This window comes from Agelaius phoeniceus, chromosome W (assembly GCF_051311805.1).
Source record: "Agelaius phoeniceus isolate bAgePho1 chromosome W, bAgePho1.hap1, whole genome shotgun sequence".
Taxonomy (NCBI): domain Eukaryota; kingdom Metazoa; phylum Chordata; class Aves; order Passeriformes; family Icteridae; genus Agelaius; species Agelaius phoeniceus.
The window spans coordinates 5,782,576-5,796,693 of record NC_135301.1 but is presented as its reverse complement, the minus strand read 5'-3'; positions in this window follow the sequence as shown (position 1 = coordinate 5,796,693).

The window sequence follows — 14,118 nt, the reverse complement described above, 5'->3', positions numbered from 1 at the left end:
TGCTGGATTCAAACCTTTGTTTACCTCTAGTGTCAAGTCATCACTGTCTTTCAAAATAGTTTCATATTTTAATATCCTAGAATCTGTTAACCATTTTTCAGCTTATTGTTTTAACACATTTCGGGCTGCATGGGATGTACACACAATTAGTTAACTTCCAAAAGTAAGTTTATGGCTCTCTTCCACCAAAATAACAGTAGCTGCTATAGCCTGAATAGAAACTGGTCAGCCATGTCTCACTGGATCCAACAATTTTGATAAATAAGCTATTGGTCTTTTTATTCTCTCCCATTCTTGGACTAAAACTCCATGAGCTACTCCGCCTTCCACATTCACATACAGAAGAAAGGGCTTTTCTAGTGAAGGTAGACTCAAAACTGGTATCGAAGCCATCTTTTAACTTCAATTCCTCTAATTTATTGTCACCTTCCCTAGTCCAATTTATATAATCTCCCTCTGTCAATTTTTCATATAAAAATTTTACTGCCTGTGTATAACCTTCTATTCATAATCTACAGTATCCCAATAATCTGAGCAGCCTTCTAAGTTCCTTCTTTGAAGAGGGAGGGGGAAGAAATAAAATACATGCAATCCTCTCAGGATTTAGCTTTCGGCTCTCTTTGCTTATTAAGTGACCAAGATATTTCACTTCTGGTTCTAGAAATTGTAATTTTGCTTTTGATACTCTTAATCCCTTTTTCCCTAGAAAACTCAAAAATTATGTAGTAGCCTCCCTTACTTCAACTTCTCCTGATAGTAAAAGATCATCCACATATTGGATAATTTGTGTTCCAGGAGGACTGGGGAAAGTTTGTAATATTTCTTCTAAAGCTTGTACAAATAGCTTTGGAGACTCAGTAAATCCCTGTGGTAACTTTGTCCATCTTAGTTGCTGTTTTATCCCAGTATTCGGATCTTCCCATTCAAAAGCAAAAATATTTCAGCTTTCCTTTGCTCATGGGCAAGCCCAAAAAGCATCTTTAAGATCCACCACACTAAACCACTGATGCTGGGGTGGGACTTTACTTAAAAGAGTATAGGGATTATGTACCACTGGGTAACGGGACCAAGTTCTCTTGTTAAATTCCCTTAGGTCTTGTACTAATCTATAACTCCAATCAGATTTTTTTACTAGGAGAATAGGAGTATTATGAGGAGACATACAAGGTTCCAATGTCCCATCCTTTATCAATTCTTCTATTACTTGCTTTAAGCCTTCTCTTCCTTCTAAGAATACAGGGTATGGACACACACGTATGGGACATTCTTCTCTCTCAGTCATGACCCTTATGGGGTCAATATTCAGCCACACCCATTTCCTTCCCCAGCCCAAACCTATTTGTTTATCTTTTCCTCATCTTCTTGGCCAAGTTTTAACACTTTAGCTGTCATCTTTTCTTTTTGTATAACCCCTATTCCTAATTGTACCTATAAGTCTCTCCCCAATAAGTTGCTGCCTGCTCCAGGAACTAATAAGACATCTCCTGTGGTAGCAGGCCCCCAGCCAGGTAATAATTAGCATTGACTCCATGATCCAGAAGGCATGAAAGACACTTTATTATTAAAAATCTACAGTTCTTATAGAAACAATGGTGGACCTAAGACCTGATTGGTCTCAAAGTGAAAAACTCTCACACACTATTGGTGGCTATCAGTAACACACTCTAGAGAACCATATCTATAAACAATGGCTGCAGAAAGAGACATAATAATTGTTTGAATTATTTTCCTCATAGTTTCCCACAGCTTCTATACAGCTTCCCAGAATTTTTCTGGGATAGTCTGTGCCTGCTCTCTGTGGCCAGGCAACTACTGCCAGAATCTCCCATCCCTAATCTGGTTTTCCCTTCAATTACTACATTTTTAATGACCGAGATGTTAAACCCCTCTTGTTTTGCTCCTGTTACTGTCACAGTATCATTACTCACATCACATCCCCTTGGAATATTTTCTATACAAATTCTCTCTGCACCAATATAAAATATAAATTCTAATACCTCCTCTTGGGGGCCTACTTTTTAAGATATCAAACTCTCTAGGTGGTATTTATCCCCCAGAAAATAGAGCCCATGACCTCCCTATTCCTCTTTTGGGTGTATCTCTTGGAATATTTTCAGGTTCTTTTTTAGGTGAGGGCATTCCCTCTTATAGTGTCCCTCGTCCCCACGATAGAAACAGGCATTTTTAGTTTGCTCCTGAGATTTTGATTGGGTTGGGGTTCTCTTTCTTCCCTTTTCCCTTGCGGTAACCGTGACTTTAAAAATCCCGCCTGCGCCGCAGTTCCCGCCTGCCAGCCGACAGAGCGGGAGAAATTCGCAGTTTCGCGGCTCGGCGAGCGGGAGCCGCTCTGTCATCAGGGACGTGCCGGATCGGCTGTCAGCTCTGCCAGAGGCAGATAAAAAGGCACGGCACCAACAGACAGGGATGGGAGAGCGTCCCTCCGACCAGGGCCAGTCCAGGTTTTATTCCAGAACGCGGAGTAACACCCAGGGGAAACCGCCGGATCGAAGGGCGGCGGGGGGAGGGAATATACGTGTTATATAGGAGAAACGGGAGGGGGAGAGCTCAGACAGGCAGCGAATGGGAGCCCACCGTGAGCACGGGCTTTTCAGAGAGACAGGACAGGTGGCCAACCGAGAGAGCTCAAAGGTGGGACCCTGGTCCCCCGCCCAATAACCTCATGTATAGCACCGAAGATTCTGGATAAAAGGGGGGCATTTTGGGGGTGACAGAAAGGGCGCGAGTTTCCAAGGTAACTGGTGATTGACAGATAACTGGGAAAGAGGGGGAATTCCAGACAGAACCATTATACAGAAAAAGGGGGTAACAGAACATTCCAGCTTAAACCAGGGGAGCATAATAACACAACACAACATCTCCGCGTTTTTTGTTTAAAAAGAAAAAAACAACAAAAAACTTAAAATGAGATGAACTGAGTCTGTTTAAGGTAGCTTGAGTCCGGGATGGAATCTCCGAATCAGGGGTGGCTGAAAGGTGCAGAAGCCCATTGGTCGTCATCCACAGCTGAGGAGGCCTCCGATCGATCAGATTCCAAAGCTTCTGCTTCGCTGTACGGTCCCGGAGCCACCACCTGGTTTACCTCGAGGGTAGGAACAATCCTACCCAGCAGTCTCTTCATCAGACTCCAATTTATAGAATAAGCAACTAAAACTACAACTAAAATAAAAAAGAACCAACAGAACAGTTTTTAGAATTGACCTCATCCAGGCTGAAAAGCCCCATCCTGAAAAGATGTCCCCCAGCCAGTCTGATGTTTATTGGCTTTGGGCTGAGGGACAATCCAGGTGCCTGAAGGTGGAAAGTGGGACCCGAATGCTGTCACCAGCAGCAGGATGGTAGATGGAGAAAAGGCCATTTGAATGGGTGTCACTGCAACATCAAAGAAAACAGGGTGAAAAGGTGAACTTAAAATTTTGGTTCTGCCCAGAGGGAAACTTAGAGGACATCAAGGTCAAGGGAAAAGGGTTTCCGCCTCCTCCTCCAACAAGCCTCCTCAACCTGTGCCACGCCTCCAACCTTTGGTGCCTTTTTCGGAAGGAAGGGCCTGACCCACTTAGATGGTACCCACTTAAGCCCTGAGGGAGTGGACACACAAGCGTATCCCCTCCCCCAGGTGACCAGGTCGAAAGGCCCTTCTGTTTTCCAGGTCTCTGGGTCCTTAACTAGGACCGGAGGCCTGGGTTTCAGCTGCAGCTGGTTGTGTTGCCCGAGGTGTCGTACTATTGGAGGATTTAAATTCTCAAAGGAACAGTTTAGAAAATTGATGGTAAAAAGTGCTTTTGCGAGATGGACATGGGGAGATTCCACCTTCACAGCCATATGTTGTTGCTCTAAAACCCTCTTAAGGCTCTGGTGGGTCCTCTCCACCACGGCTTGGCCTGTTGGGGAATAGGGGATGCCTGTTTTGTGCTCTATTCCCCATTGCTGCAGGAAACTTTGCAGTTCCCTGGACTTGTATGCTGGGCCGTTGTCAGTTTTGATGACCTTGGGGATGCCCAGGACAGCAAACGCCTGCACAAGATGTTTTTCGGCGTCAGCTGCCTTCTCACCCGTATGGGCAGAGGCATAGACTGCACTGGAGAAAGTGTCCACTGAAACGTGTACGTAACTCAACCGGCCAAAAGAAGGGATATGTGTAACATCCATTTGCCACACCTCGCAGCTAGAAAGACCTCGGGGGTTAGCTCCGGAGCTGAGTGATGGGAGCTGATGGGACTGGCACTGGGGACATGTAGCCACGATCGCCTTGGCCTGTTCGCGTGTGAGCTGGAACTGACGAACCAGACCAGGGGCGTTCTGATGGAACTGCTGGTGGCTGATCTTAGCTTGACCAAACAGATCTGGGAGCGGGGCCATCTGAACGGGAGCAGCCAGGGCATCCGCTCTTCGACTGCCCTCTGCAATGAACCCCGGCAGATCAGTGTGTGACCTGACATGCATCACAAAGAAAGGTTGCTCTCGGTGGGAGATCAGTTTTACCAATTTTGAGAGCAAGGTAAATAGGGGAATGCTGGACACCTCTTGAAGAACTGCTTCTTCAGCTCTGGACACTACACCAGCGATATATGCTGAATAGTTCAGAAAACTGTAGTAAACCCCATAGATTTAGGAAAAGCACCATGGAGAATATGAACAATAGGAATGCTGAAACAGCAAAAGAAAATTCCTGTTTCCCTGTCCTCTGCCCTTAACCTATCTCTGTAACCCTATAAGGCAATGTCATGTTAACCCCATACCCATTGGTCAAGATTGGATCCTTTCCAACCCTATAAAAGAAGCATACTGTACCCCATTAGAGGAGAAAGAAGAGCAGAGACCCTTCACGGACCTCCCCAAATAAAGCCATCTCCGTGGAACAGCCTGCGCCTTCTTCTCCTCTCTCTCCGTCTGCTGCAGCCTCAAGCCCAGGGCACCACTACCTAGCAAGCAAAGCTGAAATCCTAAGAGCTTGCAATCACTATAGAGCTGATAATCACCATGCTTGCTAGATGGTAGCCCTGCGGCCTTGGCATGAGCGAGCTAGCTTTGGGCACCCGGTCCCTACTCAGGGACTGAGCTCCTGAGCCCTATTGCTCTGCTTTATGATAACCCCAATGAGGCTTTATTAGAGAACCTCTCGAAGGCCCTGACGACAGCGTCCAACTCAGCTACTTGTGGAGAACCTTCCACCTTGGCAACATCGGCCTCCCACCGCTGAGTTTGAGGATCCTTCCAAGTCAGTACTGACTTGTGGGATGCTCCAGACGTGTCGGTAAACACAGTCAGTGCCTCCAAAGGGGTTCGGCTCTGAATTCTTTTTAATGATAATGAAAATTCTTGATTAAACAATTTGTGGGCCAGCCGATCAACTGCAATTTGGCCGGTGTAACTGTCCAGCGCAAATTGCAACATTTCATTAATCTCGAGCAGTTTATCAAAGGTTTTCTTTTTGAATTGGCCCGACTCTAATTTGATTGGAATGTGGATGCATTCAAAGTCACACCCCGCCAACTCCCTGATCCGCGATCTTGCTTTTCTGATCAATTCTGCAATCTGCTCTGATGGCCGTGTCATCCTTTTGGACCTGTGGTGGCTGAGGAAAACCCACTCTATGATCAAGAGGCGGTCCTCCGAGCCTTGGTCCTTGCCTTTGATAGAATCGTCCCATTGAAAAATCACCCCATGGAGGTGTGGCAATTTCCCTAAGATGATAAATTTGAACGGCAGACCCGTTTGGTATCTGTGGGCCTGCCTGGCCGAAATGGATTACTGGATTTTTTCCAGTGCTGCCTGAGCCTCTGGAGTAAGGGCCCTAGGAGAACTAAGCTCCTCTCCCCCTTTCAATAAATTGAAAAGAGGGGCTAGGACATCAGTAGGAATGCCCAGCCAAGGCCTTACCCAGTTCAAAGACCCACACAGCTCATGGGCATCTGCCAAGGTCTTGATATTTGTGCGAATAACCAATTTTTGCGGAACAATGGTCCGCTTATTTATCTCCAAACCCAGATACTTCCAGGGTGGCATCCTTTGAATCTTGTCCTGCTGAAGCTCGAACCCTGCAGCAATCAATGCATTGATTGTCAAGTCAAGCACGTGTGTGAGTATATCGTCGGTCGGAGCACAAACGAGGATGTCATCCATATAATGATATATTATTGCATCCTCGGCGGCTCCACGAATGGGGGACAGCAAGGAAGCGACATACCACTGGCAAATCACAGGGCTGTTCTTCATCCCCTGAGGAAGAACACGCCAATGGTAGCACTTGCTTGGGGCCTCACAGTTGATGGCAGGAACCGTGAACGCAAAACGCGGAGCGTCGTCCGGGTAAAGTGGAATATGGAAAAAACAATCTTTGATATCTATAATTGCCAGATTCCAATTTGGAGGGAGCATCGTCGGGGACGGCATCCCTGGTTGGAGGGGACCCATATCTTCAATAATATTATTAATTTGTCGGAGGTCGTGAAGGAGCCGCCACTTATCTTTGTTTGGCTTTTTGATGACAAACACTGGGGAGTTCCACTCTGACATGGTCTCCACCAGGTTGCCTTTAAGTAACTGCTCCTTGACGAGCTCATTGAGCGCCTTCAATTTTTGTTTATTGAGCGGCCACTTCACTACCTGTACTGGTTTGTCCGATTTCCAATTCAGTTTCCAGGTAGAGCGCTCAGCAGCGACCGCTAATTGAACAACTTGAGGAGCCACTGGAAGGTCAATTTAGGCTCCCCACTGGGCAAGGAGGTCCCTCCCCCACAGGGGTTCCGTATAATCCAAAACAAATGGGCGTATAGACGCCAATTGCCCATCTGGCCCCTTAATCTGCACAGTGCTCTTTGATTGTTTGGCCAATTGAAGACCCCCAACACCACGGACATGACCAGCCACGTCCTGCAATTCCCAATGCGCTGGCCATTCCCGAGAAGGAATGATCGTCACATCTGCCCCTGTGTCCAAAAGACCCTTAAGGGGTATTTGGTCTCCTCCCCTCGAGAGTTGACAAGTAATTTTTGGTTTCTCCCGCCCAAGGATCTGAGCCCAGGCCACCGTAGGATGTTTGTCTTGAGGTGGTGTAGAGGGTGGTCCTGGAACCCAGATTAGCTCAGGCACGGGAATGGCCTGAGCAATAATCTGTCCCTTGGGCAGGAAGAGGGGAGGGCGGACACAGTACAGCCCCAGTGAGAATTGCCCTGGGTCTGATGTCAAGAGACCCGGGACAATGTTTACCTCTGATGGTGTGAATTTTGTGTCTCCGACAACTACATACCCACAGTTGATCCGTCCCCAGTTACCTGGGCACTCGGGGCACACAGTCACAAGATGAAAATCGGAGTCCTTCAGATGGAGTGGCTCCGTCAGCTGCAGCCTGAAAGGTTTAATTTTGGAAAAGGTGGTTACAATAGGCATAGGTCAGAGGCATGATAAGCATGACAAGTCTGGTAAGAAAAAGTCACATTTGGTTGAGGTGGCAGGCGGTTTTCCCTTTTTCCCCTCCCTGCATAATGATGTTGAACCCGCCTTATTTATTTCTGCATGCAAGGGGGAACTGAGCTCAGCTCCTAGTTTTTTGGCGGGGGGTTCCCCCGAAGTCCCTGCCCCCTCTTAAACTCATAAAACTGCTTCCGCAGGGGGCAGTCAGGCATCCAATGCCCTAACTGTCCACACAGATGGCAGGGGGAAGTCCTCCTGCGGACCGGCCCCGGGGTACTGGATGGCGGTGGATGGCTCATCTGGGAAGCAGGAGCAGGGTCAACTGGAGTGGCATCCCAGGTATCAGCAGCAGCGACGCGTCTGGGCGGTGGTCGGGCCCTTGGGTAAAGGTCCCCGGAAGCCAAGGAGACTTTGCGGGCGCAGATCTCCAGCATCCGCTGCGGGGTTGGAGGAGGGTCCAGTGGCAGGCTCAAGATAGCATCCCTGCAGGCTGGATTGGCATTGGTGGAGGCCACTTCCTTTAGGAGTTCTTTCCTGGTCTCCTCCCCCTGCACCTGCGATTCAATGGCTTTCCGGAGACGCTCAACAAAAAGAATGAATGGCTCGTCAGCTTGCTGCATAATCTTTGAATAGGGAATTTGGGACACCCCCGATGGCAACCTTAAAAAAGCCCTCTCTGCTGCTCTCCGGCTCTCCCTTAATACTTCAGGCGGGATGATTCTGGCCTGGAACTGCCCGTCAGCAAAAACTCCCTCCCCACACAGGTGTTCGACCGAGATGCTTCCACCATTACGATCATGCCCCGTGGGGGTTCACCCACAAAGAGGGAAGGATCCCCACCACCTCCCTTCTCCATGCCGCCTCCCACATCTCATATTCAGTGGGGTTGAGGAGGCATGAGAAAAGGTTTTGGAGGTCATAGGGAGTGACTTCCGTTCCTGCCAAAGTGGCCCTTAGAATCCCCCAGAAGTATTCACTGTCCCAGGAGAAATCCTTTTGGGCCTTGCAGAGTTCTCTAATTTGGTGGTGGGGAAAGGGAGTCCATTGGGCTTGTGTTCCCCCTGCCCCCTCAGGGTGGTATGAGACCGGAGCCACTGATGGGATGGAAACCGACTCCGGATCCCTTCCCTCCCTCCCCCCGGCTGCCGAAGCGTGGGAACCGGAAGGGGGAGCATGGGAACCGGAATGGGGGAGGGGGAGTGGCTGGAGGACTTGTAGGAGGACTGGGCGGGGGCATCAGATGAAGAAGGTGCCGCCCCAAGGGAAGAGTCGGTGGGCGTGGTTTGCTGGTAGAGAGGGGGAGGAGAAAGGGGAGGTGCTGATGGAGGGGGGGGGAAGGGAAGTTGGGAGGAGTCTGGAGACTGAAAAGGATTGTCGGGAGAAGATGGAAAAAGGGCGGGAAAAGCCATGTGGCGCCCTCCATCTTGTGCTCCACAGGAGCCATCTTGGGAGGTGAGCTGAAAACGAACTTGAGAGGTTTTAACTGGGGATTTGGGAACCGGGAGAAGGAAAAGATCCCCTAAGAGTCTGTCCAGGACTCCTAGGGCGGGGGGATTGGGATTTCTGAGAAGAGCCAGGGGAAAGATGACCACCCTGCGCCCTGCTGGAGCAAGCTGCTCTTCTCAGAATCCCAGTATTAGGACAGGCAGGGGAGGGAAAAGGGCTAGGATCAGGGTTAGAGGGAGAACTGAGTTGCAAACTCGAAGAAGATGACTGTTTTCTCAATTTAGAACCTGATTATAACAATGTTTTAACTTGGGAGGACCAAAAGCTGATTTTTCCCAGTTTTGTCTCTCCATTTTTTACAGACTCGTGTAATTTCTTAGTTATAAGATCCCAAAAACTATAATTATCTAATTGGTCAGTGGAAACTTCAGGAAATTGAGAAAACAGCCACTTTATTAATTTATTTGACTCCTTTTTTGGAATATGAAACCCTCCCCCAACAAGGATATCCCCAACTTGGATAAAGGCTCTCCTTTGAGCTGCTGACTGCTTTGCACCCATTGCAGAGATGTTAAGAGCAGCTCAAATCACCCACCACTTCAGGAAAAGGAAAAAGAAATCAAGAAAAGCTCCCCGCTGGCCCCTGTCTGAAAAGGGAGTGGCTGCGCAGCCGAGGAAAGAAGAAAATTGCCTCTGCCCGCCCAGGGCAACGAGGAATAAGTGTTTAAAGGACAGGGGGGAGAAAAAGACTCACGGAATTCCAGCGAGGGTGAAAAGAAACGTCTGAAGTGGTGTCCTGTCCCGGGATGACTCCGGAGGTGCTTCAGGACTGCCGTCCTGTCCCCGGGGCGTACAGCGTGCTAAAACGCCGCCGAATTCGCCCCCGGGGGGATTTCGCGACCAATTGAGACTGTTTGTCTCGGAACGCGGGTCCCGCAGTTCTCCTCGGCGAGGCACTCACCAGCGCCGCGAGTGCTGAGAGAATACACGCGTGCCTCACGTTGGGCGCCAAAATATGCGGTAACTGTGACTTTAAAAATCCCGCCTGCGCGACGACGGAGCGGGAGGAATTCACGGTTTCGCGGCTCGGCGAGCGGGAGCCGCTCTGTCATCAGGGACGTGCCGGATCGGCTGTCAGCTCTGCCAGAGGCGGATAAAAAGGCACGGCACCAACAGACAGGGATGGGAGAGCGTCCCTCTGACCAGGGCCAGTCCAGGTTTTATTCCAGAACGCGGAGTAACACCCAGGGGAAACCGCCGGATCGAAGGGCGGTGGGGGGAGGGAATATACGTGTTATATAGGAGAAACGGGAGGGGGAGAGCTCAGACAGGCAGCGAATGGGAGCCCACCGTGAGCGCGGGCTTTTCAGAGAGACAGGACGGGTGGCAAACCGAGAGAGCTCAAAGGTGGGACCCCGGTCCCCCGCCCAATAACCTCTTGTATAACACCGAAGATTCTGGATAAAAGGGGGGCATTTTGGGGGTGACAGAAAGGGCGCGAGTTTCCAAGGTAACTGGTGATTGACAGATAACTGGGAAAGAGGGGGAATTCCAGACAGAACCATTATACAGAAAAAGGGGGTAACAGAACATTCCAGCTTAAACCGGGGGAGCATAATAACACAACACAACATTCCCTGTCTCTAAAAACTGAATATTTGGGAGTTGTGAAAAGTGCCTATTATATGGCTCTACGCAGATATTTACCATCTGTATTTCGATGTATTGATTAGTAGTGATGAATATGTATTTTGATGTATTGATTGGTAGGGCTGTATTAACATTTTAATAATAAATGTGGTTTTGCAATTGGAAGGTAACTTTGGTAGTTGAAATAAGAACTATGTTAGTGTTTTTCTAAGAAAGGAATGGGGCACTCGCGCCGGATGGCAGCCACAGAACACCTGAATCTTTCAGGGAAGGGAGTTTGTTGCCTTCTTGTCGGAGGGGGCGAGCTTCTTCCCGCCTTGAGGGCGCTGTTGGGATTGGAAGGAAGAAGTTGAAGATGACCAGACAGAATCCTGTATTTGAATGGAATTTATGCATCATGTACGAAGTGTATGAATATGCAATGGGCCATTGTTCTTAAGGGTTAATCCTTTGTTAGCAGGGGTCCTTTTTCGGGCTCGTGCTGCCCAGAAAAAGGTACCCGGACGTCCGTAACTCTTTGTCTTTATTGTCTCATATTGTCCTAATTCAGTTTGTCCAAATTATTATTACTCTAATTGTATTACTATTTTTATAACCATTTTATTACTATTAAACTTTTAAAATTTTGGAAACAAGTGATTGGCGTTTTTAACAATTTGGTAGCAGAGGATGGTCAACACCTCGCTGCCGGTGCTTTAGGAGAGTCAGAGTGGGGAAGGCGCGCCCTGCCCTATTTGGCAGCCTCGCTCTGTCTCCTCTGAAGTGACCGACAGACGCAGGTTACAATCTGTGGACAAAAGGAAGCAATAAAACAAAGAGAAGGGAAAAAGGCTCCCTACAACCGCGGTAATTGGCCCCCTAAGATTAGTAGTGCCCACGAAGAACCCGGGAAGGAAAAGGGATTGGTAAGTATTTCTCGGGGGGGGCAGGTACGGGGGGGATGAATGTGTGTGAATGAGAGGTGGGCTGGTTGTCCCAGACCTGCCAAGTGAGTGCTGGATTCTCCCATGCTGCGTTTCCGACTTTCTGCGAGGGAAGCAGCCAGTAAAGAGACGAAGCGAGTGGTAAGAGGAGTGAAAGAATCCCCCGGGGTTACTGGGACTGGGTCTCAGGGAGGGGTTGGACCCCTCGGAGGTAGGGAGCAAGGTTTCCTAGCCCAATCCCCTAGGAAACAGGACAGGAGGGGCCCCTAAAACCTGCTGGGTTGAGGGATTTGTATTTCAAGAGCATCCAAGAGCAGGGTTGAGCAGAATTCTGTCAGAGTGAGGATATGCCCGAGAACACTCAGGGTGGGACAACACAGCTGGGTTGAGGGATATCCAATAGCACCGGGACTGGCCAGTAACACCTAAACTTGTAATAGGTGATGTGAAAGTAAAAGGTACCTTATTGTTGTTTTGTTGTGTGTGTGAGGGTGAGTCACACACAAAGTCAGCCTCAACTTCCCGGGCGGGTGGGAAGGGGGAGGCAGTGGAAAGAAGAGTGAGTGACCCGCGCACCAGGCTACTGTTCCCGGGTAGGTGGGAACTTTTGGGCCAAAGAGAGTGAGTGACCTGCAAACCAAGCTAGTGTTCCCCAGGCGTGTGAGTGGGCCATAGCTGAAGAGTGTGAGTGACACGCAGGCAGCCTCAAAGGTGAACGGGCGCCGGAGGCAACCAGAGTCAGGGCCTTTCCAGGAGGCCCGGAGATACTGAGACCTGGTGGCCACCCCAAGGCGAGGAGGGGGCCCACAGGGACCTGTGGTTTTCTGGCGACAGGGATCCACTTTGTGTTTTGAAAGTGTGAAGGAATGTGTGAAAGTGAATGAGAAATAAAAGTGAGTGAATGTAGACGAATGAAAGTATAGGTAACGTGGATTGGGCATTTCAAGCCTTACCATATATCCTTGGAGAGAGGTGTATTGTATTGAAAAGCAGTGTAAGAAAGAAGATTTTTTGGTGTAAGTAGTTGAGAGAAAGTGGTATTTAAGTTGTTGGTAAAAAAAAAAAAAAAGGGTGAAAAACAGCAGCAGGGAATAAATAGAGAGAATATTGAGAAATGAGGCAGAAATCCAGTAAGGTGGATACAGGAAAGAAAAGCAGGAGAAAAAAATCACCAACAGAAATACCCCCAGAGAGCCCTCTGGGAATTATGTTAGCTAACTGGGAAAAAAAACCCTGTACAAGGAAAAAGGACAAAGTAAAGATGATACAATTCTGTATGCTCGAATGGCCAACAAAGGAAATAAGACCTGACCACGTTTATTGGCCTAGATACGGCTCTTTTGAAAAATGGATCTGTCAGGCTTTAAATGAATTTATAAATTCAAAGGAACCGTGTAATTTAGAAGAAAGAGAATATGCCATGTGTTGGACAGGGGATTTTAGGAAAATAAAAATCTTTAAAGTATCAGAAACTCCCGAAGTAAGACAAGAGAAGGAAAAGGGAAAAGAAAAGGGAGGGGAACAAGAGAGGAAAACAGAAAAAGCGTGGGACTCTTTGCAAGCCTTGCCCCCTCCGTTCACGACTGAGGAGCCGGATCCGCCTCCTGGCACGCCGCCTGTTTCAGCTCCGCCGGTCCAGGTTCCGGGTCCCAGTTCGCTGCCGGCTGTAATTCCGTACCCCTCGGGTCCCGTCCCAAGTGCGAGCGCGCTGCCTGCGGCAGCCCCGCCTGCCCCTGCCTACACTTCAGCCTCAGAGGTGACTTTGCCTGCCCCGGTTCTGGCCGCCTGGTCCGCGGCTGCCCTAATGGCCAGACCTGGGGTCCCTTCTGCCCCATGGTCTATGAGCACTGCCCCGATTGTGCCACGGGTCATCATCGTTCTCAGACATCCCATCCTCGACTGTCCCTCCCCCAGCTCCTTCTGCGGCTGCCTTGCCCGTGCCGACTCCACTGGGTGCCGCCGCCGCTGTTTTACCTCTGCCGGGAGCTGCTGACCGAGCTGCCATTAACCACGTGCAGGCTGTCCGCGCTCCCACCTGGTATCCCCCAGAAACGCTCCCACCTCTGGCGGTTCCGGCCGCGGACCACGCCTATGTCCCCCCCTTGGAGGCCCAAGCTTCGGTGGGACACCCCTCCCCCCCCCCCCCCCCAGTCCTCCTCCTTCCCTGAGCTCCGTTCCCTTGGTAACCACAGCTCCGGCTGATCAGAGAAAATCTCTCTTCCTAGAGGAAGCACCATATCGAAACACTAGGAGCTCAGTTAAGAGGCAGCCCTCTCCAGACTCTTCCTCCAACCGCAGGGAGAAGACTATAGAGAAAAAAAGGGGAAAGATTTAGATGAAGGGATTGGTCTATTTCCGCTAAGAGAGGTTCCCATGGGAGGGGGCGGAACGGGGTTTGTGAATGCTCCCCTGACTTCCTCTGAGGTCAGAAATTTTAAGAAAGAGATTAAAGGGATTTTGGAGGATCCCATAGGTACAGCTGAACAATTAGACCAATTCTTAGGACCAAATATTTATACCTGGGAAGAAATGCAATCCATAATGAGAATATTATTTTCTCAGGAAGAGAGACAATTAATCAGGGCAGCTGGAATAAACGCTTGGGAAAAGGATAATCCGCAGGGGCCTCCCGGAGAAGACAAAATGCCAACTGCACCTCCTAAGTGGG